General features: G+C 35.6%; 1 protein-coding gene across 1 annotated transcript in view; it reads left to right on the top strand.

Annotated features, from left to right (window-relative positions):
• Positions 1-23,878, top strand: part of LOC129219247 (stromal interaction molecule homolog) — a 131,595-nt gene that overhangs the window by 28,155 nt on the left and 79,562 nt on the right. The window lies entirely within an intron of this gene.

The raw sequence follows: 23,878 nt of genomic DNA on the forward strand, positions 1-23,878 counted from the left end.
CAGTGAACAAAGTATGAAAAATTTATTTTAACAATACAAAATGGTCTTATCCCTTTCAAATTTGATTTGGATTGCGTAGTAAACTTTGTTGATTTAAGTATTTATTTTCATAATTAATATTTATTTCAGATCTTTTCCAGAAGCTGCTGAGGAGTTTCCATCTGCTAAGGATGGAAGTAAAAGAGATTAAAGCGACATTGGACTTGCTCGTTGAGCAGTCAAACAACAGTAGGAGTAAGTGTCATTAAGATTTTTACCATTTTGTGCTATCATAATGCTATAAATTAATTTGAGAGAAGTAGTACTTTATTATTTATTTATATAATACAAAACTGCTAAACATTTACTTTTGAAATGAACTATGATTGGGGGTGTCATAATGCTGCAATTAAGATATAGGTAGCCTTCACAATGCTGACTAGTTATGTTTGTTCCAACTGTGGATATCCAGATCAATTAATTGCATGTTATATATATATATATATATATATATACAGAAGGTATTTTTATTAATGATATTCATGAAAATATTTCTGAAAACATGTTTTGTTATTGATGTAATGGTGGTCAAGTAATGGGGCTTGTTAAAAATGAACAAATAAAACTGCAAGAGGATTTAGATCATATAAGTAGGCAAATACAAGGGCACCCATATAGAGGGGCAAGTGGGGGCTCAAGCCCTCCCCCCTTAGAAATATGAACTTCCTTGCTTTTAGTGCTTTTTTTCTTTGCAAAAATGTAAAAAAAAAATATTTTCCAGCTATTAATGAATAAGTTATTAAAAATGTCAAATTTTAATATCTAATCTGTACTGAAATCAGTTTCCATGGGGAAAATGTTCTGCTAAACCATGGGGAAAGTTTGAGCCCCCCCCTTAAAATTTTGTGTATGGGCGCCCATGGGCAGATAAGTGGTGGCAGTTAGTGATGGACATAATCGAGATCTTTTGATAATCGAGATCTCGGGAATCGAGTACTTCTGATAATCGAGTGATTGATAATCGAGAACTTTTCAAGTCGATCACTCGAGTGATTGATAATCGAGATCTTTTGAAATCGAGAACTCGAGCGATTGACTTCTCGAGATCTTTGGAATCGAGTTCTCGAGCGATTGACTTCTCGAGATCTTTGGAATCGAGTACTCGAGCGATTGACTTCTCGAGATCTTTATAATCGAGTACTCGAGCGATTGATTTCTCGAGATCTTTATAATCGAGTACTCGAGCGATTGACTTCTCGAGATCTTTATAATCGAGTACTCGAGCGATTGACTTCTCGAGATCTTTTGAATCGAGATGTCGAGATGTTTTTAATCGAGATCTCGAGATGTTTCAAATCGAGATCTCGAGACGTTTGAATCGAGTACTCAAGTAGTTCATTTTCTGAGCTTTTCCAGAATTGAGTTTACTGCTACAGGGGTGCTTACTAAAAGGGGGGAGGGGCATGGTGCAGCTTGCGCCATTGGCCGGTTTTTTCAGAGTGTTTTTTTATTTCATTTTCGGAAGGGGTGGGGGCATGGCGCAGCCAGTGCCACTAAAATTTTGAGGTCTAGTTTTTTGAGAGGGTTCTTTAAATCTGATTTTCTGAGGGGGTGGGGTCCATAGCGCAGCCTGCGAAACTAAAATTTTTAGAAGTGATTTTTTGAGAGATTTTTAAATCTCATTTCGGGAGTTGGGGGGAGCTCTTTCTAGACGGATGCCCCGTAACATTTGATATGGTGCGCCATATCGCCCAGCGAAAGGGGGTGGTAGGATAACCCTTAACTTTTGGAACAGTTGAATTCCCGAGTTGTTTTGGCAGGGGTACGCTCGAAATAGGAATGTGCCATTAAGCCTATCATTTAGGGGTATAATAAGGGGCGAACCCTTCTGGCTTTTAGAAGTTATTGTATTCGTTGCTTGTCAACACTACTGTTAGCTTATGAGAAACTAGGAGCCCGGCATTTGGACGAACCGGCTTGGAGTAGTATAAACTTTTATAAGTTTATGGGTGGCGGCTTAAAAACTGGCAACGGGCCCTTAACTCTTGGTGGCCCTTAGGGGATTCCCCAGAGTGATTGAAATGATACGCTATCACCCCCTCTCCCTTCCATCTCAATTAGTGTAACGGGTTGATTTCTGGATTTTTATTTTTTTACATTCATTTTGAAGGATTTATTCGAACGGCTATGCATTTGACGTTATGATTCTCAGATATCACGTGATTATTTCGAACGGTTTCGATCTCTCAAACATGAAGTTAATAATGTAAACAAGTAGGGGCATCGTTGCTCTGCGCAAAATGACTCATTTATTCTTGTTTATTGCTTTTGCTTTTTTTGTGTGTGTGTTCTTGTTAGTAGAATTATATTAATCTGACTGATACATGAGATGTGAGGGTAAAATATTTCTGGCTGCGTTTTCCAGAAGATTGGAATTCCCGGCGCATTGAAAGTTACAAGTGTGACTTGAAGTGCATTGAAGTTCATGATTTTTTTTTTCTTTCTTGATGCGCTCTTTTTTATTTTTATTTTTCATTCGCTGACTTAAATGTGTAATTAAAAGTGCAGGGAGTGAAGTCAAAATGTTTCTGAATGCATTAAAAAGAAATATTGAAGATTGTCGTGTGGGATTAGCTTTAGCTTCCACTCTTTGACCCATTTTTTTTATAAAAATTATATTTTATACAGATAATAGTTGTTGTTTTTTTTTAAATTCCATACGCAAGATATTTGTGACTTCTGGTATGCGTAGCATTTATTTTTGCGTGCGTAGTTGAATTTAAATGTTTTTCTTTTTTTACTCGCTTCTGTTTATGTCATATTCCTTACATTTTTAATGTCATATTCCTTATATTTTCATAAATGTTGAGTATTATATTATTTACTCAACTTAAAAATTTGGAGTCAATTGATGTGCTGATTTTATGAGTTTTTTTTTTTTTTTTTTTGTAAAGTGTGTTGAGGCAAAACTGCTGAAAATGCTTTGGCTCGCGACGGTCTATTTCGAAATTTAAGGTTTCGTAGCTGCGCTTCATTTTCCGTGCGCTGGTCCTCAAAAAGGACAAATTGATTACCAAGTTTCTCTGAAAAGCAGATTTCGTATTGGATTTTCAAATTATCCGAGACGCTCGATAACCGAACATTCGACAACAGGCAATAACAAGGGTTCCCCCGAGAGAGAGGGCGGGGGGAGGGGAAGGATCCATGGCGCAGACCGCGCCATTGAAGTTTTGAAGAGGAGAGGGTAACTTATAAGAAGGCTTTTCGTCTTATTTTAGGGGGCTCTTGTTCTAGGAGTTCTTCGTCGCATTTGAGGGATGAGTGTCATCGCCAGGGGGGGGGGGCACCACTGCATTATAAACACATTGCGTTAAAACGTTTTGACATGGTTGTCACAGCGTTAACAATCGTTTTAAAACATTTATCTCAACGAAGTGTGCAAGTGTGCTCTCTGAGTTAACCCATCCGAAAAAAAAAGCACTTTAGAAGCAATGATTTGATTCTGAAACCTTATAGAATGACAGAGGTGTTCGTCTGTTCCTGTGAGCAATGGCGCGCCTCTTATGACAATTCCACCTCCCCCTCCCCCTAAGAAACAATGATCCGAAAAAGAGCAAAGACCACCTTAAATTCTCAATTACACAGTTTGTGCAATGCTAGTTCAATATATTTTTAAGTTAAACAACTCTCAAGTTTAAACCTGCTAGTGTCGCCCAAAGACCCGCCCATATTATCATTATCACTCACTTTTTAATAAAAATTGTACATATTTAATCTTAATAACTGTCAAGTTCAAAACAGTATGGAAAGCGTTTCTCTACCCTTTGTTTCAAGATTTCACCGCCGAATCACACCAGGAGCAGAGACAGAAAACCATTATGGAGGGGGGGGGGGTCGTGTTGAAGAAAGCCCCCCCCCCCACCCCCATGAACGAAATTCCCGTTTTTGATACGAAAAATGTCTAAACATGTTTGGGAGTCAATAAAAAGCATCAAATCGATTAGGAATAAGGCACCTAATTGGAGATAAACGTTGCAAATTAATTTCATGAGCAATGGAACGAAGTAGTAGTTCAAATATTTACTTTGAAAAATAATTTATGAAATGAAAAGATATTGTCTTCGTTTACACTTTATGCATGAAGTGTTTGAACACAATGTGTATGGATACTGTAGGTTTAGGGTGGGAGGAAGGGGGTCATGACCCCCATGACCCTCCCGTTGTATCCGCCACTCACACAACGCATGCCCTCCGTAAATCCGCTCATATGATAATTAACAATTTTGGTTCGAAAAATATCGTTCGATTATTATGAAATCTCTCAATTATCGAAAATTTGACGCCAAACATTCAACTATAACCCTATTCGAATAAAGCAAGCGAAAAGCAATAATTCGATTTTAAAATCATTCCAAATCTATCCATCCTAAGAGCAAAGGCGCAACACCTATGAAGCTCTTCCCCAAGAGCAATACCCCCAAAAGAGACAAAATCTCCTAAAAATTGCAATCCCACAGTTTGTGTCAAAACTTATTTGCACCCATAGGAAGGAGTTACAGTTAGAAATTACAGAAGTAAATCTTGTTTTATTAAGAAATACATAAATACCTTTGTGCCGAGAAGTAACATGAAATAACAAACGTTTTGTATCCCAAATATACAGACTACTGCAGAAACAGTGTTTTGGAGTTTTAAGGTGCTCTTTTTTCAACAAAATAGTAAGCTTTTGCATGTAAGAGGCCATTTATTAGTTACGTAAGGATGATTTTGGCAATTTTTGACCCTCCCCCCCCATGTAAGGGTACGGAAGATTTTTCAAACCCCTCCCCTTATTCTTACGTTAGACTCCATTTCGTTTTTCAAAATAATAAAATAACGAATCTAACATCACTGGAATCGAAATTAAATTCACTATTATTAAATTAAACTTTTTTGTGTAATTAACTATTTACTAGAAATTAGGAATTTAGACTGAATGTTGTTTTCGAAATTTTTTTGTATATGATGCGATACTAATTAAAAATAAAACATGCAATGCAATAGTGTGATTCTTTTATTATGTTTAACATTATTCATTCTTTGTAAAACAAATTAAAAACAGCTTATCCTAATACGTTATTTATTTTCCAGACGCAAATGAAGTATATAATCCCTGTCAAATCACATGACCGTGCAATTTCAAATGTAAAACATCGACTTGAAAAATATTGCAAAAGAATGGGCTTGAACCCTTCCCCCCCAAATATATAGACATTTTTCCAACCCCCTCCCCCTTTAGGACCCTTACGTAATTAATGAATGGTCCCTAAAGATATCCAGTAATGTCCCTACATCCACAATCTCACTATTTTGCGTTGAAAAAAAAAGGGTTCCTTGAAGCCCCGAAACACGTGTCTGCAGTAATGTGTATATTTGGACTCTAAAACGTTTGTTAACACCTGTTACACTTGTATCATTACCCAATGGTATAGTCGAAGGTGGACGTAAGGGGGAAGACGTCCCCTCAGGTTTTCAACTTAAGTATTCAGCTTTTTACCTGAAATATAATTTTAATTTTAATGCCTCTCAAGTTAGAACCTTATTAGCACCCCCAACCTTCACTTCCACCAAACATATCATTAGACTACCAAAGCATCCCAAAAGATCATTTGATAATCAAGCATTCAACAACATACATTCAATTATAACAATATTCGAATGAAACATTCGAGAGACAATTATTTGATAACACCATTTAGATCGCAAGGGTATCTATTCCTCAAGTGTGCTGGCACACCTTTTAAAATCAGGACACCCCCCCCTCAAGAAGGATACTCCCTAAAAAAGACTAACGTCCACTAAGAATTTCAATGGCGTAGTCTGTGTCTGTGCCATGACCCACCTCCCCTGTGGGCACCGCAGCGCAGCCCGTCACTCACTCCAAATTTTTCTGGGTGAGGGGTTCAATGCAAATTTTTTCGGAAGAGAACAAAAACCATGCGCATTCATAAGTAAAATCATTAACTTTTCAAAGCCAGCCCTCTGACCCCCCAAATGGCTGATACGCCCTTGAAACTGAAACACTTCAGAAGCAGGGGTACCCACCCGCCCTGAGGTCAAGGGCACCCCCCTCAAATCGCAGAGACCTCCTCCCCCCGCCCACAAAAAAAAGAGAAAAATACCACTCAAAACACCTTCTTCCCTCAAGAAGGATATTCCCTAAAAAAGGCTAACATCCATTAAGAATTTCAGTGGCACAGTCTGCGCTATGAACCACCTCCTCTGTGGGCACCTCAACGCAGCCCGTCAGTCACTCCAAATTTTTCTGGGGAAGGGTTCAATGCAAATTTTTTCGGAAGACAACAAAAAACATGCCCATTCATAAGTAAAATCATTAACTTTTCAAAGCCAGCCCTCTGACTCCCTAAATGACGGATCCGCCCCTGCAACTGAATCACTTCAGAAGCAGGGGTACCCCCCTGAGGTCAAAGACGCACCCCCCCTCAATATCACAGAGCCCCCCAAAAAATGAAAAATACCCCTTAAAACACCGCCCCTAAAAATGTCAATGGCACGGGCTACGCCATGACCTCCCCCCCCCCCCTTTCTAGGTGGGCACCCCTATCAGAAGTCAACTATATTGAGAGGTTCATTCGATTATCAATTCGGTCAAAAAATACATTGCTCGAGTGACTGACATCTCGAGAACTCAACATCTCGAAAACTCAAGATCTCGAGAAGTTCAAAGCGAGAACTTGAGCAGTTGATCGCTCGAGCATTTGGAAAGTGACAATCAAGAACTCGAGCAGTTGATCGCTCGATTACTCGGAAAGTGGTATTCGAGAACGCGAGCAGTCCATCGCTCGAGAACTCAGAAAGTGATAATCGAGAACTCGAGAAGTTCATCGCTCGAGAACTCGAAAAGTTCATCGCTCGAGAACTCGAAAAGTGGTAATCGAGAACTCGAGATACGATAATCGAGAACTCGTGGTAATCGAGTTCTCGAATGATATTGAATAATCGAGTGATTCGATTATGAGAACTCGATTATGCCCATCACTAGTGGCAGTTAATGGAGAAATGCCAACAGCTACATTTAGGTCATTAAAATAAGCGTATCAGTCATTAATCAGGCAGAAAATGTTATTGATCTGGGTGTTGTAGATCATTACTTCAAGTTTAGGGCAGGATTGCAGTATGGCAAGTAACAAAGCTAATAGAATGTTAGTGTTTATCAATAGATTTATTTCAAACATATGAGGGTTCTTCTGTCTTTATATATAGGTTTGATCAGAGTTCATTTGGAGTATGCTGCTCAATTTCCATACCTCAAGAAATTTCTTTTCAAGAAAATGTTCAAAGGCTCTCTACTAGGCTAGTAAAAAGACTTTTAAACATAGATTGATTCTAAACTTTAAAGGCGCAGCATGTATAGCCTGGAACAAAGGAGGGTCAAAGGGGACATGATTCAGTTGTTTAAATTTATCAAAATGAAAGATGTTAATTGGTTAAATTTTTGAACGGAAAGCTAGACGAGGTCATTGTTTTAGCCATCAAAATTTTGGGCTCATCTTAAAATTAGAAAAAATTGTTCCTTTAGTGGGGTAGCATTGGAACAGCTTATTGGAAGAGGCTGTAATGAGCAAGGGGGTAGATAGCTTAAAGAAGGGCCATTGATTTTCATTTGTGACTAATAAATTAATGAGAACAGGCCTACCTGGGCCCAGAGCTTGCTTCTGGTCGTCACATTTGTGTTTGTAAATTCTGGCTTTACTAGTTAAATGTATGCACACACACACATATGAGTTAGGTTGTTTGTAAATTTTATATGATCTTGTATTTCAGATCAATCTTCTGCAGCTGTGACAAACATAGATGTTAAACTTCCTCTGGAAGATTTTGAAGGTGTTCAAAATCTAGAGAGGTTGCTAGAAGAAGAGAGCAACAAAAACTACTTGGTAAGCTTAATTTTTCGACAAAAGTATAATGATTTGTCAATGCACTACCATGGAAAAATAGGTCATGATAAGGAATTGGCTATTGGGAGACTTGTTAGCAAAATCTGAGCTAAAAATTAAGTAAAACTTTATTGTATACCACTAAACATGATTATTTTATTTCTTGCAATTATGACATGTATTTGACTCTACTTATGAAAGTGTTTGGAATATTATTGATTGTTTGGGGCTTCCATAAAGATCCAAAACTCAAAACGATTTTTGCGAGTAAGTGTTTCTAATGTTATACATAGGCAAGAGCAGTGTTAGAGGCTATTTTGAGCTTTACATGTATAGTCTTGAACAAGGGCAGCAGAATTAAGGAAGCCTGGGCTTTTCGGGGGGAGGGGGGGGGAAATCCACACTTTTGGTTTTACTGTGTTTCAAATTTAATATTCAATTTTAGAAGATAATTGATTGTTAAGAGCCTCTAAATTTGAATATTCATAGTAAAATCTTGAATCATCAAGCATATTTTTTTAAAAATATTTCCATAGTATCTCTTGTAAAATATGAAGTTCTGATATGAATTCTGCTCAAAAAATGAGTCATTTTTTCCAGAGATGGTTAAAAGCTTCAGTCAACTAATAGCCGGAGCTTCATCTGCTCTGTATGTTGAGTTTCAGCATTAAATGCATATAACATGTCGTAATTCTCTACATGCATTTCAAGTATTAATCCAGAAAGTGTTTTACTTTAATCCACTAATCTGGTACAAATTTTTTTATTTTAATTATTTATAATGTAAATATAGGGTGGATGTGCTCTTAATGGACTGGACGCCTTCCCCATGTTTTGATTTACTCACAAAAAAATTCATTGAAATATAGCTTCAATTTATGTGTTGACAATTATTACCTGCTTGTTTTACAGGTCTGGTTTATTGTTGATCTTGATCAATGAATACAAAATAGGTTAAATGTGTTGACAGATTAATGTATCTATTTAAAAAACTGAAATATTGTACCTATAACTATTAAATAAAATATAATTCAAAATCAAAATGTTTCAAGGCTAGACATATTTGAAGAATGTTTAATGCAGTATATTTATATAGGTTATTTTAAAACAAGTTTTTGTAACCTAATGTAACTTCCGATAGAATATATTGTTAATAAGCATTTTATTAATTGTTGAATTAATTCTGGTTTAAAGTGTCAAGTACAAAAAGCTGTTTGCTCAGCATTTGTGAAATTCTAATTTCTGCACATTACTTTAAACAAGCCATTTTTATATAAGTACTCTTTTTTACAGCTTAACAAGTGCAAGAATTTTGGGGGCAGTTGCTTCCAGGATCATACCAGGAGGATTCTGAAACATTTATTCACAGATGAAACTGCAGAACTGTTTTCGTGGACTGGCAGCAAAGGAGGAAAAAGAAAATTTATGAGTCTGAAAATCGCTGACCTTGTTATTGGTTAGTAGTTTTTCAGTTTATAGTTGATTTATTTTCATAACATTGCTATAAATTCTGTCTATAAATTGTTATCTGATCCAGCATTATCACTTTGATTGAAATTAAAACAATTCAGTGAGGTGTTAAAGTGTATTAAGCTACCCTATCACTTTCCTCAAATTTATTTAACAGATTTAGTGTATAAAAAAATATTGCCCCTCTTCTAAATTTGAGCGTCTGTTTTTTCCATGCGCTTCTTACTGTTAGACTGAGACGACTTAAACTCTGGATCATTCAAAATTTCAGTTGTGTATTGTAAAATTACTCAGGCCCAAGTACTTCAGTTAGTTTATGGATATGTTTCTGGTCTTCCAGAGTTTTAAACTACAAGACTAACTCCAGAGACATCATTTTTCTTTTTTTTTTTTTTTATAATTACCTGTAAAAAAAAAGCATGATAAAAACTCTCTGCATTACTTTTTCAATTAATTAGCATTTTAGCCTGCATTTTCTCCATAAATGTAGATTTTTTTTAAATATAGTACAGTTTTAATTTGAATGATTGTCTTAAGTGACAAGTGCCTTTATATTGCGTATTGTGTTCTTTATTACTTCAATAGTTTTGAGGGATCGTTACTGCTGCATTTTTCTTTGTGTTAAATAATGTTAATAATAGTGCTGGGGGGGGGGGGGCGAATAATATTTCAACTCCTGAATTTGCTAATTTTCTTTCACACAAACACAAAGTTAGCTCAAAATCCTTTAATTTTGAATTTATTATTCCTTATTGGAAGGCATTAAAAATATAAGTGATAATGCACAGAAGACTAGGCATTCAACTCCCTGTTTCTATTACGCCTACGCTGACATGCATCCTGTATAATTGTTTATTTAGAGGGGTAGGAGTTGTCCTAAAAATTTCTAAAGTTCTCATTATTTATTTGCTATTTACGCAGGAAAATAATATTGTAACGGATTCGGTGCGACTTCCACTTTCTTGAAATGAAGACACAGTTCTTGATAAAACACAGGAAATTTATTTACACTATGTACAGGAAAGATCTTCAACAACTGCTAAATTATTCATCAGTAATTAAGCAATTATCACACAACACTGTAAACTCAACGTTTACACACGTATTTACTTCCAAATACGAAAACAACACAGCGAAATGCCTCGCAATAAACAGAGCAAAAATGCACTCAGTTCGAAATCTGAATCGAAACTAACTGTTTATCCATCGCTAACGGCTTATATACACCGAAAAGAATTTTCTACAACATTCTTACCTCTTCGCGAAATGCGTAGACCGTTATCAAATTTTGATCAATGAAAAGGAAAAAAGAATAGGGGTTGTATACTTTAGCCATATGTTAAGGGGTTGTATATTCATTACGGGAAACTATTTACAGGTTACGTTACTACAATAATTACTATTTACAGGATTTGTAACAATATTTAACCTAAAAATGGAACTTTTCATAATATGCCTATATTTTACAATAAAATAAACTTTGTAGACTATAAGAAATTTTCTCTAAAAAAAGAAATAAGTTTGCTGCTGCTTTTTTTCTGGGGGGTCGGGGGGGGGGGAGCATGCAGTTAACCAAAACACATTCTCAATAAAAAGCTGTTTGTTTTATTCATTCTCTTCTGCAACACAATTTTGCAAATAAAATAATAAAGAAATTAAAAAGTTGTGCTTTTGCAGAGAAGGAGTTTTAAGGTTAAGCATTATGTTGTGATGTTTTTGATTTTTCCCCTTTTAAAAATATGTGAACCAGGGGCAGGAGGGGGGGTGAAAGGTATCATAGCTAATTGAAATACAATGTGTTGAGTTAGAACCCAAATATAGATACTTGTTCAAAAAATTTATTTTCACCAAATTAAAATTATTTGTCCCCAGGTGGGAAGGAATTTTTTTTTTATAGTGCTTATCTTATGTGCAGTTTGAGCATTAGTTTGTTCTTACGCTACAAAGAGTCAGTTTGCTTTGTGTTTCTGTTCAGTGAAGTTGGAATATTTCTTGTACATAGGCACTAACGTTTAGCTTTAAAAATGTAAATAGGAATGTTTTATTAAAATGGCATGGGGGAAAACGAAATTCTCTTCCTTGTGGTTTGAAGAAGCAGTCAGAAATGGATGCAAGATCAGCATATGGGGCGTGCAGAAAAAGATAAATTCAAAGCCTTTTGTTCTGTTTGTACATTATCTTTCCAATATTGATAATTAAGGGTTTTCACAGGTATTGTCCCATGCTGATGTTGTGAGACATAAGAGGTTGACAAGTAGCTTGAAAAATCAAGCTGCGTTTTTAATTCCTTGTTCTTGGTCTTCTACTGGAAACAAATTTATTATGATGAAGCAATCCAAAGCTTTTATTCCAAATTTACTCAAAAATAAAATGTCAAAAGCGGAATGTTTCTTAGTTTTACTTTTGAATACATATATATTCATTTTAATCTTTACAGGATTTATCTGTAATTTACAGTGATATTTTTGATTCTGAGACAGCAAAAAGTATTAAATTATCTGATAAATGTTAAGTGCATAATAAGTTTTGGACTCTTGCACCTTACTTTAAATCCCTCCTTACTAAGGATATTTTTTCGTTCTTTGTTATTCGCTTTGATGAAACAAGGCAAGCAAAGAAGCAATTGGACATACATTTATCCTATTGATATGTTGTAATACTACTACTTCATAATGCGTCACTGTGTTGAAGAATAAAAAATTGAATGCATTTCATTGTAGATTTCAAGAATAAATTTGAAAAGTTTTATCATCCTATACAAAAATCAAACTTGTAAGTTACGTTTAAGTTTAAAAAAGACTTATAAGTTATTTGTCCTAAAATTTTATCGCCATTCCAACCCCTGGTTTATTATCTGATTTACTTAGAACATATTTATTAGAATTATAAATGTACAATTTCTTTTTTTAGAAGCTGTTCTTAAAGAAAGTGGCCAAACTACAAGAGCAGATGTGGAAAATGTTATGAAAAATTGGCTACGCCATGCAAAGGATCGTGCCGACTACAGAAAGTTCGGACAGTACAAAAAAAAAACTCCCCCCAATGCAAGATGCCCCTCCCTCTTGTTAATTTACTCCCCCCCAATGCAAGATGCCCCTCCCTCTTGTTGTTTTAGATTGGTTACCTATTGTTTTAATAAAAAATATTTTCTGTACTTGTTGTGTTCTATCTTTTCTTTCAAACAAGGTTCATGATTAAAAGAATCAGCATTTTTAAGTAAATGTTTACACACTATTTAAAGATTACACCCAACTTAAAGTGAGCACTTTTAAATACTTTTTCATTAAGTGAATTTCATCTTCTGAAACTTTGTTGCAATGAGGGAAAATAACTCTTAAATTTCAAAAATGCATTCGCTATAATAGCAGCAAATTTATTTTTTAAAAAAAATCATTTTTTTTAAAATTTTAAATCTTTAGAATGGTGGGCAGGCATAGTGATAAAAAAAAATTTCAGACATGTGGAAGATATTTTTTTTTATACTAATCTACTCATTTTTTTTCCAATATATATATAATCTGTTTTGTTTTGAGTACAAATTTTCTTTATTTGTATTGCTAAGGCAAAATTGTGCAGTTGAAATATAGTGAGTGAGAAAGAAAGTTGGAGGCTATTTAACTTTACTCGATCTGAAGTCCGTTTAAAACTCGACTTCGATTGATTTTAACTGAACAAGTTCTATTTTTTTTACTCGTGTGCACTAGTAATTTTGAAATGTTAAAAAGCTATATTTGAATAGAAAAATCGATTATGTTATCTACATGGTTTTATGCTGATGATTCTCCACCGGAAGTAAAAATTCAGTGTGTTTCTACACATAAAAATTAGTAAAATGAAAAATATAGTTAATCCAAATTCAACCCTATTTTGCCAAGAACTTTAAAAAAAATGGTTTGGTTTTATTCATTGAAGTGTTATGTATGCGGTTGTGCATTTTTTTTTTAAATTATGAGAAAGATGAAGAGGCTCCATCAAAAGATAACTAGGATAGTTTTCGGATGAAAACTATTATCCAGAGACTTATAAGACATGTATAGGTTAAGTTTCTGGATTATCTATCCAGAAAGCTTTATTGTAAAGATATCAGTAGGAGCGTTTCTGGATCAAGAGCCGTCTAGAAAGTGTGTTATAGGATACCATTAAGATCGTTTCTGGATAAGGATGAAATCGATCATCCAGAAAACGTATTATAAGATACCAATAGGATCATTTCCGGATCATCCAGAAGCTGTATTAAGGTATTGGTAGGAGAGTTTTCGGATCAATTGTCATCCAGAAACTGTACTATTGGATACCTTTAGGATCTATTTTGGATGACAGTTGTCCGAAAGACGTCCTAAGGCTAGTTTTCGGACCAAGATGTGTTTCCGTGCATCCTAGAATTGTCTTAATATTATCCAACAAGTGTCAGATGCAGGATGTCTTGTGGATGACATCAGGAGTGTACTTTTTGACAAAGTTAAGACAGGTGTAGGAGCATTATTGGACTGCCAGCGGATGTCAGATTATCCTGAAGATGATATCCGCAGGAGTCCCTAAGGATGTCATTGTGTTGTTGGGGAGTGCAAAAAGAAAACATTTTTTTAAATTTGCGCACAGAACCAGCTTGTTTGAATAACATTGCAGGGACGTAGTTGGGGGAAAATGTTTGAGTATCGAACCCACCACCTCCAGCGTTCAAAGCTAATCTTCTTACCTCAGAACTACGGAAGCTCATCAAGGAATGTTTTTTGATCAAAATAACACATGTTAGCGTATGAAACAATTTAATCGAAACCGAAAATATAAGATTAGTTCAGTTAAAAGCCTGTTTCAATAAACTTGTTTACATATTAACTGAATATCAACACCAAGTTACGTTGCTTCTGATAGCAACAAGTATATTCGCGGAAAATTTTGACACATGTATATTGTCAGCTTGGAAAATCCATTTCGAATAAATGCGTGTACAAGGTTGAAAAAATAAAGAAATAAAAAGTTGCAAGTTAACCGTTTCAAATATTAAAGCAGTATGCTGAAATTACAAATTACAGACAAAGATATCAGAAAGGAAACTGACAATTGTTTGTGTAATGGAGGAAAAGTTAAGTAACCTTAACTGCATGAAGCATAAAATGTTAATTTATTTATCTGAGAAAAGTACTTCCCTCCGAACTTTAAAATTTATTCCATGAGGCGCCCGATTTTTTTCTTCTCATGCAGGTTGTTCGGGAGCGCAAATCGCTGACTCCCTTTCACTCAGCAGACACTCAGACACTTACAAGACTTATTATATATATATATATATATATATATATATATATATATATATATATATATATATATCCGAAGTTACATATTTCCTATTTCATCTATTTCAACCAGAGAAAGCAGCACTACTGTGTGCCTGCAAACTGCACTGCTTTCAAAGTTTCGCGCCAAGTTCAAAGATCGACGACTGGTGGCGTAACGAAGCGGGGGGGAGAGGAGTTGTCTGGCCTGTTATCACGTGGGTCTCGGTCACAGAGATTTTGACAGATAGAGATCCGGACAGAGAGACTTTCAGCTTTATTACTGGTAAAGAAAAGATAATGGCAGTTTTAGGCTGTAAATTCTGGGGGTGCAGCAATATCAGAGATGGGGGGGGGGGGGGGGCAGAGATGCCAATTGCGCTAAGGCTACTATTTTGACGGCAAAGACAACTAGGGTGACTATTTTCGTCAAAATATGGAAGAAAATGACTATTATGCTTCCAATTGTAAAAAGCAGCGACTATAGTAAATGTAACTGGAAAAACTGAACAATATAATTTGTTGCCATTTCTTGCTTGAGTATCAAGAAGTAAAATTTCTTGCAAGTGGTTTTTAACGCATTTGGGCTTTGTGCGTGTGTGTGTGTAGCAGGACGTCTTTATACATAAATGGCTACTTCTGTGTGTATATATGTATGTATGTCCGTGTCGTTATTTCTGACTGGAGAATTATCGAAGAAATTTTATTTTTATCTTGGAGGATACGTGCAACACGAGAAAATGCAAGGCCACCGTCAACGAAGGCAGTTCCAGTAGATAGACGATTTTACGAGGGGTATGGTGATCGGACTGAGAAGGAAAGGTTGGTCCGTACGTCAAATCGCAGCTGATACCCACATGGATGCGAGCACGGTGCATCGGCTGTGCCGAAGATGGTTGGAACAACGAAATGTCGCAAGATTAAGGGGTGCAGGGGCAGCCAGAGTGACGTCAGAACGCGTGGATCGACGCATCCACTGAGAAGCTGTAGCAGACCCACAAGTAACTTGTTCCTCGATTCTGCAGCAGGTGCGTTTACAAGGAATGTTCCCGTGTCAACCAGAACCATTTCCCGTCGTTTTGTCGCACGTGGTCTGCAATCACAGCGTCCGCTAAGAAGACTGCCATTGACCCCACAACATATGCAACATTCACACTGCGTCCGCACATCCGTCACGGACGTATGCTTTTCTCCCTAAAACCAGTTTTCGGGCGGCGTTGCCATGACAGCAATTCGTATTGTACGGGACCCGTCGACGGGACCAGAAGCCAGATATCTGACGGCTCTGACGTCCGTAGAGGGGCGTCACATTTCATTGGTCTCCACGAGATTAGCACGCTCTCTCTATTGGGTGAGAGACTGACATGTGCTTTTTTCGCGTTCGCAAAGCATGAATGCTTCTCCCTCATGCAACATTCAAACAGCGTCCGCACATCACGTTCGCCACGTCAAGCGGACACACTTACGTTTTCCGAAAAGAGAGAAGCATTCATACTTTGCGGAAAGCGAAAAAGGCACATGTCAGTCTCTCACCCAATAGAGAGAGCGCGCTCATCTCGTGGAGACCAATGAAATGCGACGCCCAACTCGACGGACGTCAGAGCCGTCACATATCTGGCTTCTAGGCACGTTGACGGGTCCCGCACAATACGGCTTGCTGTCATAGCAACGCCGGCCGAAAACTGGTTTTAGGGAGAAAAGTATACGTCGGTGACGGATGTGCGGACGCATTGTGAATGTTGCATAATCTGGCAGTAACTGTGGAACGTCCCACCGCACTACAGCGTGTCATAATGGTTTGGGGCGCAATTGCGTACAATTCCATATCACCTCTAGTTCGTATTCAGGGCACTATGACAGCCCAACGATACTTGGACAATGTGCTGCGACCGATGACAATCCCTTACCTTCAAGGGCTACCTAATGCACTTTCTCAGCAGGATAACGCCCGACTGCACAGTGCTCGCATCTGCCAACATGCTCTCCGAGGCACACATATGCTTTCCGGTCCACCATACTCTCCTGACCTGTCACCAATCGAGCATGTGTGGGATGTGATTGGACGCCGTTTGCAGACTCTGTCCCTGCCTCGTTCAGAAGACGAACTGTGGCAAATGGTTGAAAGGGAATGGAGAGCCATCCCTCTGGATACCATCCGCACCCTTATTGACTCTATGCCTAGACGTGTTTCTTCGTGTATCGCTTTCTGCGGTGGTCCTACATCTTACTGAGCAGATGCCGCTCTCGCTCTGTATTTTGTCTATCTTTCAAAAATAAGATCATTTATTATTCCTTGCTGTCTCTGTCTTTTTTCCAAATTTCCTCACTTTCTGACCGCTCCTTCTTGGTTTTGCATTTTGAATGTCGAGCAGTGTGTGTGTATATATATATATATATATATATATATATATATATATATATATATATATATATATATATATATATATATATATATATGTGTGTGTGTGTGTGTGTGAAGGAGTTGTTCAGTTGTTCTCATGACACTAGTGATTAGGGGCCATTCATTAATTACGTAAGGGTCCGAGGTGGAGTTGGAAAAAATTGCGAGGTCTTGTGGTTTGACAGGGATGATTTTTCATTTGCCTCTGGAAGGTAAAAAACGTATTAGAATGAGGTGTTTTTTTTTATTTGTCTTACAAACAATGAGTAATGAAAAATATAATAAAAGAATCGCACTATGTATGGCATGTTTAATTTTAATTAGTATCGCATCATGTACAAAAAAATTCGAAAAAACATCGATCAAGATTCTAACTTTTTAGTAAATATTTCTTTGCACGAAACGTTTTAATTTAGTAATAGTGACTTTAATTTCGATTCCAGTGATGTAAGGTTCGTACGAATAGGGGGGGAGGGGAAAAATCTTACGTACCCTTACATGGGAGAAGGGTGGATGTCAAAAATTGGCAAAATCCTTATGTAATTAATGAGTGGCTCCTTACAATGGCCATGTATCCTTAGTATTCTGGTGAGATTACTGTTAGCAGTTCCATTACAGGTTTTACGCCCCCAGCCAATTACCTTAATAAATACTCTAGTGTAAACCTAATGTGCGATTTTAGGCGATAAACACCAAATTTGGAACTCCTACAAGACCAAAAAAGCGGCCTTTTGTAGGTGGGCTAATTCATGGCTAATAAGTTCTGTTAAAAGATACACCTAAATAGGAACTTGACCTCAAGGCAAGAGGAAAATGAAATAACTCAATTTTCTGCAAGTCTTTGAGTCGTTTCCGAGTGAGAGAGAGAAGAGAACCAAACGAGTCACATATTCGGATTGGCTGTAAGACGCACTTCTTTACACCAATTTTCACTTACCCTAAGGGCAGTCCTCAAGAGATTTGTAACATTGTCACGGAACTTGTCTCTTAAAAGTTACGTCATCTGCATAGCCAGGGCGGACCCCCCCTCCCCCAAAATGAGAAAAACACCTCCGCCCCTCCGATGGGCACCCTAGCATAGCTAATATAGTGCAGATATTTGCTACAAATTCTTTCCAGAAGTTTATCCAAACCCAAGCTCCAATGAGAAGAGAAAGAACTCCCTCTGTGGGCTGCCGCAGCAATTACCCACCACCAAGACCAAGGTTTTATCCAACACGCTAGCTTTTACCAGACGGGTAGTTAGCAGACTCTTAACCCAGGTATGTACATGGGATTAATTCCCCTGCGTACAAAGGAGTTATATAGTCTCAGTGGGGACTTTCCAGAGCTGTTGTCAGTTCAAAGAGTGCAGCCTCTGTACACTTACCAGGTTGATAAGCATGCAGGCATTTAGAAAGAGGGTTGGCTTTTAGAACACCCTCCCTGAGTCCCTGATGTACTTATCGTTTTTTTCTCCAGGGTTTTGAAGAGGAAAGAAATTAGACTGATAGCTTTGAGTCTCATTCACTCTAATAGTGCCTTTCTTTTCAGCGACACATCGCACCCGCAACTGAGGTGATGCTGTTGCATAAGAAACATGGTAACCCAATATTCATTCACAACACTATGACAGCCTATCGGTACATCTGTGAAATGCATCAATGCATGTGTTGATACTCATGGCGGAGCTCACTGCTCCCATTTTTTTAACAGGACAATGCGCAGTCACACACAGCCTGCAAGAAAGATCGAATTGGTGGGGCTTTTACAGCAGTTGTGGTACGCGATAACGTTGGACATCATAGGAGACTGTTATGCTTCAATATTCAAGCTAGAAGTGGCACAACAGTGAAGTAAAGCCTCCATTCAGATGTGATTTTTCAGCAATAAATGATTATTTTGCTTATATTTTTATAATAACTCTCTCACATGAATGTTGTCCTGACCTATACAAAATTCCCTTTCATCCTTCTAATTTTGTTTTGGAGCTCCAACTTTTTCGTTATAGGGTGTATAATGTATTTTGTAAAAAGTGAAAAAAAGAATACACATTATTTTCAAAGAAGCAAGATCTACTTTTTATTCAATGAAATAACATTAAACAGGAATTTAACCAAAAAAAAAAAAAAAAATTTATACCAAACAATTACTTTTTTTCTTTTCTGAAGTGTAGGGCGACAAATTCATCTAACACTTGTCTGAGACTGATATCTATTCTGTGGTGAGAATGTAGTTTAAAGAGTAATACTAATAAAGAGTTCAATTTCAACAAGAAAAAATATTCTTTATTATTATATCATCATATATATATATTTGATCACATATTTAAAGAATTATTGTGTAAAACAACTTATCAATCTAATATGATATTTACATTAAATGAGTTGGATATGCCTAATCAATGTGGATATCGAAATTTCAGATATAAAAAGCCATTCTACAAAAAGTAAAAAACTTAACTGGTCACAAAAAAAAAAAAAAAAAGCAAACATCTTCTCCAATTATGACATTGAAAAGAAAGATTCTTCGGTTCACGATATGTTTCTTTCATAATTTCATCAAGTCTTTCAATAAAAAATATTATAAACTGTGTAACACATAAATCATGGGTGCAAGTTTGGTGATGTGTTCAAGACGGAAAATATTTTCAGCCCCCCCCCCCCCCCCCCGCATGCGGGCTTAAGGAAAAATTTGTATGTATAAATGTTGCAGATTTTAACAATGCCAGTTTTGGCGCGCTACTCCATTGCCGTGCTAAATGTTTACGCCTTGCTGTCAACAGCCTTTCCACACTATGATAATTTGCGCTGTGCACTAATGGCATCAGTGAATGGCATTTCATCCCTTTTGATGCCATGTGCCGAAGTGTAAAAACTGAATTTCAATCTGCGCACCGATTAAAATAGTTGTTAAAAAATATTAAAATTTTAAAAGTTATTTAAAAAATGGTTAAAACCCATGTTTTTAAGCTTGCTCTTTCAGAAAAAACTTTAAAAATTTCGGAAACGACTCTATAACCGAAATATCTATTTCATCCATATATTTTGAGATTAACAGACAAAAAGCAAAATTGGAATAAATTATTACCTTTTGTTATTGTGTGTACGTATAAAAATTGTATGTTTCCAGATATGCAGTAAGCAAGAGTAAAAGTAGAAATAAAAATGTTGGGAATTGTTAAATTCATACAAGGTTTCTCAAATATTCATTTAGAATATGGTCGAATTTCGACCACTGGGCGAACACTAGTTTACAATAAATTGCTGTAATTATAAATTATTTCTCCTTGAAAATAAAATTAGCATTTAAAATTGTATTTAAAATACTAGAAAAGTTCATTTATAAAGTTCTTTCTCATTTGAATAACAAATTTCATCCACATTGACAGTCTATTACCAATGTTTTACTGCTTGAATCTTGACAGTTACTAAATACTCCTAGATTTCAGTTTCAATACATCTGACTTCTCGTGTTACAATTGTTTCTCATATTCTTCAAGAATCCGTTCTTCATTTGCAGTCAAAAATTTTGGAACATGTTCTGCTGGAAGTGATTCCCTCCTTTACTGTAAAAAAAAGGGTCGTTGATAAACACATAATACAGATTTTGAATTTAAAAAAAAAAAAGTATCACTCAAATATAACTCTTTATAACATGATTGCAAGTCAGATGGTGATAGCTCTGAAATTTGCATAAAGCTGTGACACTTAGAAATATTTTTGTATCGATAATATAGCACTTTTATTCAAACGTACTGCATGAAGAACTAGGAGTATCTGTTTATCAAATTTCATGCCAGAAATTTTTTTACACCAGCTGTTTTTTGTGAAGATATAACAAAGAGCGCTTTGAATGACATATTTCACCAAGGTTTCATTATTTTAAAGTGGAGCAATGCAGCTGCTAATTTAAACCTGGGACTTCAATACTTTAAATTTGTTCTATACTTGTTCTATTTCTTCACCTAGTTTCTCTTTTTAATTTTATTCTAAACCAACTATGGTAATTACGCTAGATTTTTAAAAAAATATTTTATTTATTTTTTATCATCCACTCTTTTTAGTTTCTACTTTGTTTTACTTTTTGTGATTTTCTTGTTTTCCTTTATTTCTTAATTTATACCGCCTCTTTTTTTGCTTTTCTGCAGCAGTCAATGCTATTTGTGCAATTTAGTTGAGGTTTATTAACGAAAACAGAAATGTGACTGATGTTACATACTTGAAATAAATTTTAAATAATTAAATTCAACTATTTCTAAATATTTAAGGGTTTAATATTAAAGATATCATCATAAATGAAGAGAATATGACATTTTAAAAACTTGGTTTTGTTTCTGTTTAAGCAATGCAAACTTTTATACAATTTTGTGACTGATGTTACATTAGAGTATAAGCCCTAGTTTAAAAACGTTTGCTACAAGACAATTATAACAGTTATAAGTTTCTTTGTTGGTCTAATCTCTTCCTAGATAAACCACATTTCAAGAAAAAATAAGATTGTAGACATAGCAATTAATTTCCCAAGTGAAAAAAAAAAGAGAAATTTTTAGAATCGTTAATGCAACGACACATGGGCACTGAGAAGTGTTGTCAAAATTTACCTATAAAACTGATAAAAATGTGCTGATAACTTTTTTCGCATAGTTTTATGAAAATAGTCTTTTTTTACCTCATATGAAAGAAAAAAATTACTGATGTAAGGAAGTTTTTTTTTTTACTGTGATGTCCCTAGTTTCATGGAATTGCCCATAATAAATATCCCATACATTTAGAAAAAATGTATACGTGCGTTATAATGCATAGATAAGATGTGACTTGGTTTTATGATTTGCTAAAAGGCAAGGTTTCCACCATCATGTACGTTTTTAGTGTAAAATAATATGTTGAACACTTTCTCTTGTTAACAACAGTGGCTCCCAAAAGTGTTCATACACTTTGAAATTTTTTAGTAAAACCAAAATAACACAAATTTGTAAGTCCAAAAATTTTTCACATCATTCCTACGTCATTCTAAATGCCACCCAGTAGTTTTTTTCAAAATATTGATAAATCTTCTTTTTAAAATGGTGCAAAAAACGAAGATACAGAGAAATAACAAGCCACAAAAATCATTGTACACTCAAATATTTTCGAACAAATTCATGATTAAAATAAGCATATGTCGGTTTTTTTAAATTATTTTTGCAATGTGTTGATCCGTAAAAGTCATTTGGCTTTCATTTTTTAAAAATATTTATTCCTTAATATTGTGCTTATTACTTTACAATGGCTGGTATTCGTAAAAAACAAAACACCATTCGAAATTTGAATTTTCTCCTCACAGTAACTGTAAATTGGTTTGAAATGTATCTAAATTAGTTAATTTATTCCATTCTATAGTAAAGTACTTGATAAAATGCTTTAAAGAAAAAAATTGGGCCGAAAATAAGGTAAGAAAGGGTCACCCGGCAAAGTTGACAAAGTGTGATAATCGTCATTGTGCTTCTTATAGGCAACTCTTTATAGGAAAAGTGCAAATATTAAAAAAAAATCATCTAACATAAGAATTTCATTTCTTCACTTACTAGAACTGAAATTATTGTTACCTTTGTTTGAAATTATTCTACGTACAAGGTACATAGAATCATAATCAATCAAGAGAAAAAGCAAGACCTATGGGAAGGGTTCAGACCACCGGGACCCCTCTCTTATGTGCGCCACTGGCTTTATTCATTATTTTTCTTTAACCATTGAAATTCATTTGCATTTTTTTCAATGTGTTATTAATCATATTTGGTGTAACTTGTTTAGGCTGTAGATTAGAAACAGGAAATGTATAGACTTTTCTGAACAATGGGGTGGATGCACCCACTTGGCCAGCCGTTCAGAAAGGTTGGGTGGCCTTGGAACTGTTTTAACATGTCTATGGATTAAAAAAACTGCAGCAAAAAAGGCTCTTAAGAGGGATGGCCACTCAAAGAGGTTTTACTGTATCCATTATTTGGCAAAATATTGCATTGAAAGCAGCATAAATTTTCTAAAGCCTTTAATCAATAAAACATTGAGAGTCACATAGAAATGTGTACAGGTAAACACAAATTGAAGTTACATATGAATAAAGTGAATAAAGTACTTATACACATGAAACATGAGATCTTAAAACATTAACTTCTCATGAAAGAAAAATCATTCATACTGTTATGGGTACGGAACAAGAATATCGTACATAGTATTTTATATTTAGTCTGTTTCTTAGAAAATTTACAGATTAAGCTTTCATACCACAATCAACTTTCTATAACACAATCAATATTGATTTTTCAATCATCATAGCTTAAATTTTATATAGGAACAAAATTGACAATGACAATGTTTGCTTGAAACATCTTACTTCCACACCATACTCTGCACAATTATGTTAAATATCCCGAAATCTCAGCAAAGGATTATTTAATTTGTTTCTTGGCCACATCTATCTTTATGTATTAATACATTTTTCATTAACAGAATTACTAGCATTGAAATTACAAATTCAGCAAAATGTTGAATACTGCTTTGTTATTTGCTATGTATGACAAAGCAAAATGAATTTGTATGGAAAAAAAATGAAAAAACGCAATGCTTATATTGATTGAACTAAAAATGATTGTTTCATAGCTAATAATTAAATTTGTATAGTACAAAAAGCTAGACTACACCAGACCATGGCACATTATGATTTACAGTTCCAGCTCAAAGTGAATTGATCTCAAAAGAAATGCACATTTAACACTGAAATTCTTACTTGATGATTAAGTATATATTGGTATTCATCAATCTACGATGGCGCCATACTGTTTTCGCTCGTGGCCATAGCTCCAC

This window comes from Uloborus diversus, chromosome 3 (genome assembly GCF_026930045.1).
Source record: "Uloborus diversus isolate 005 chromosome 3, Udiv.v.3.1, whole genome shotgun sequence".
NCBI classification, from domain to species: domain Eukaryota; kingdom Metazoa; phylum Arthropoda; class Arachnida; order Araneae; family Uloboridae; genus Uloborus; species Uloborus diversus.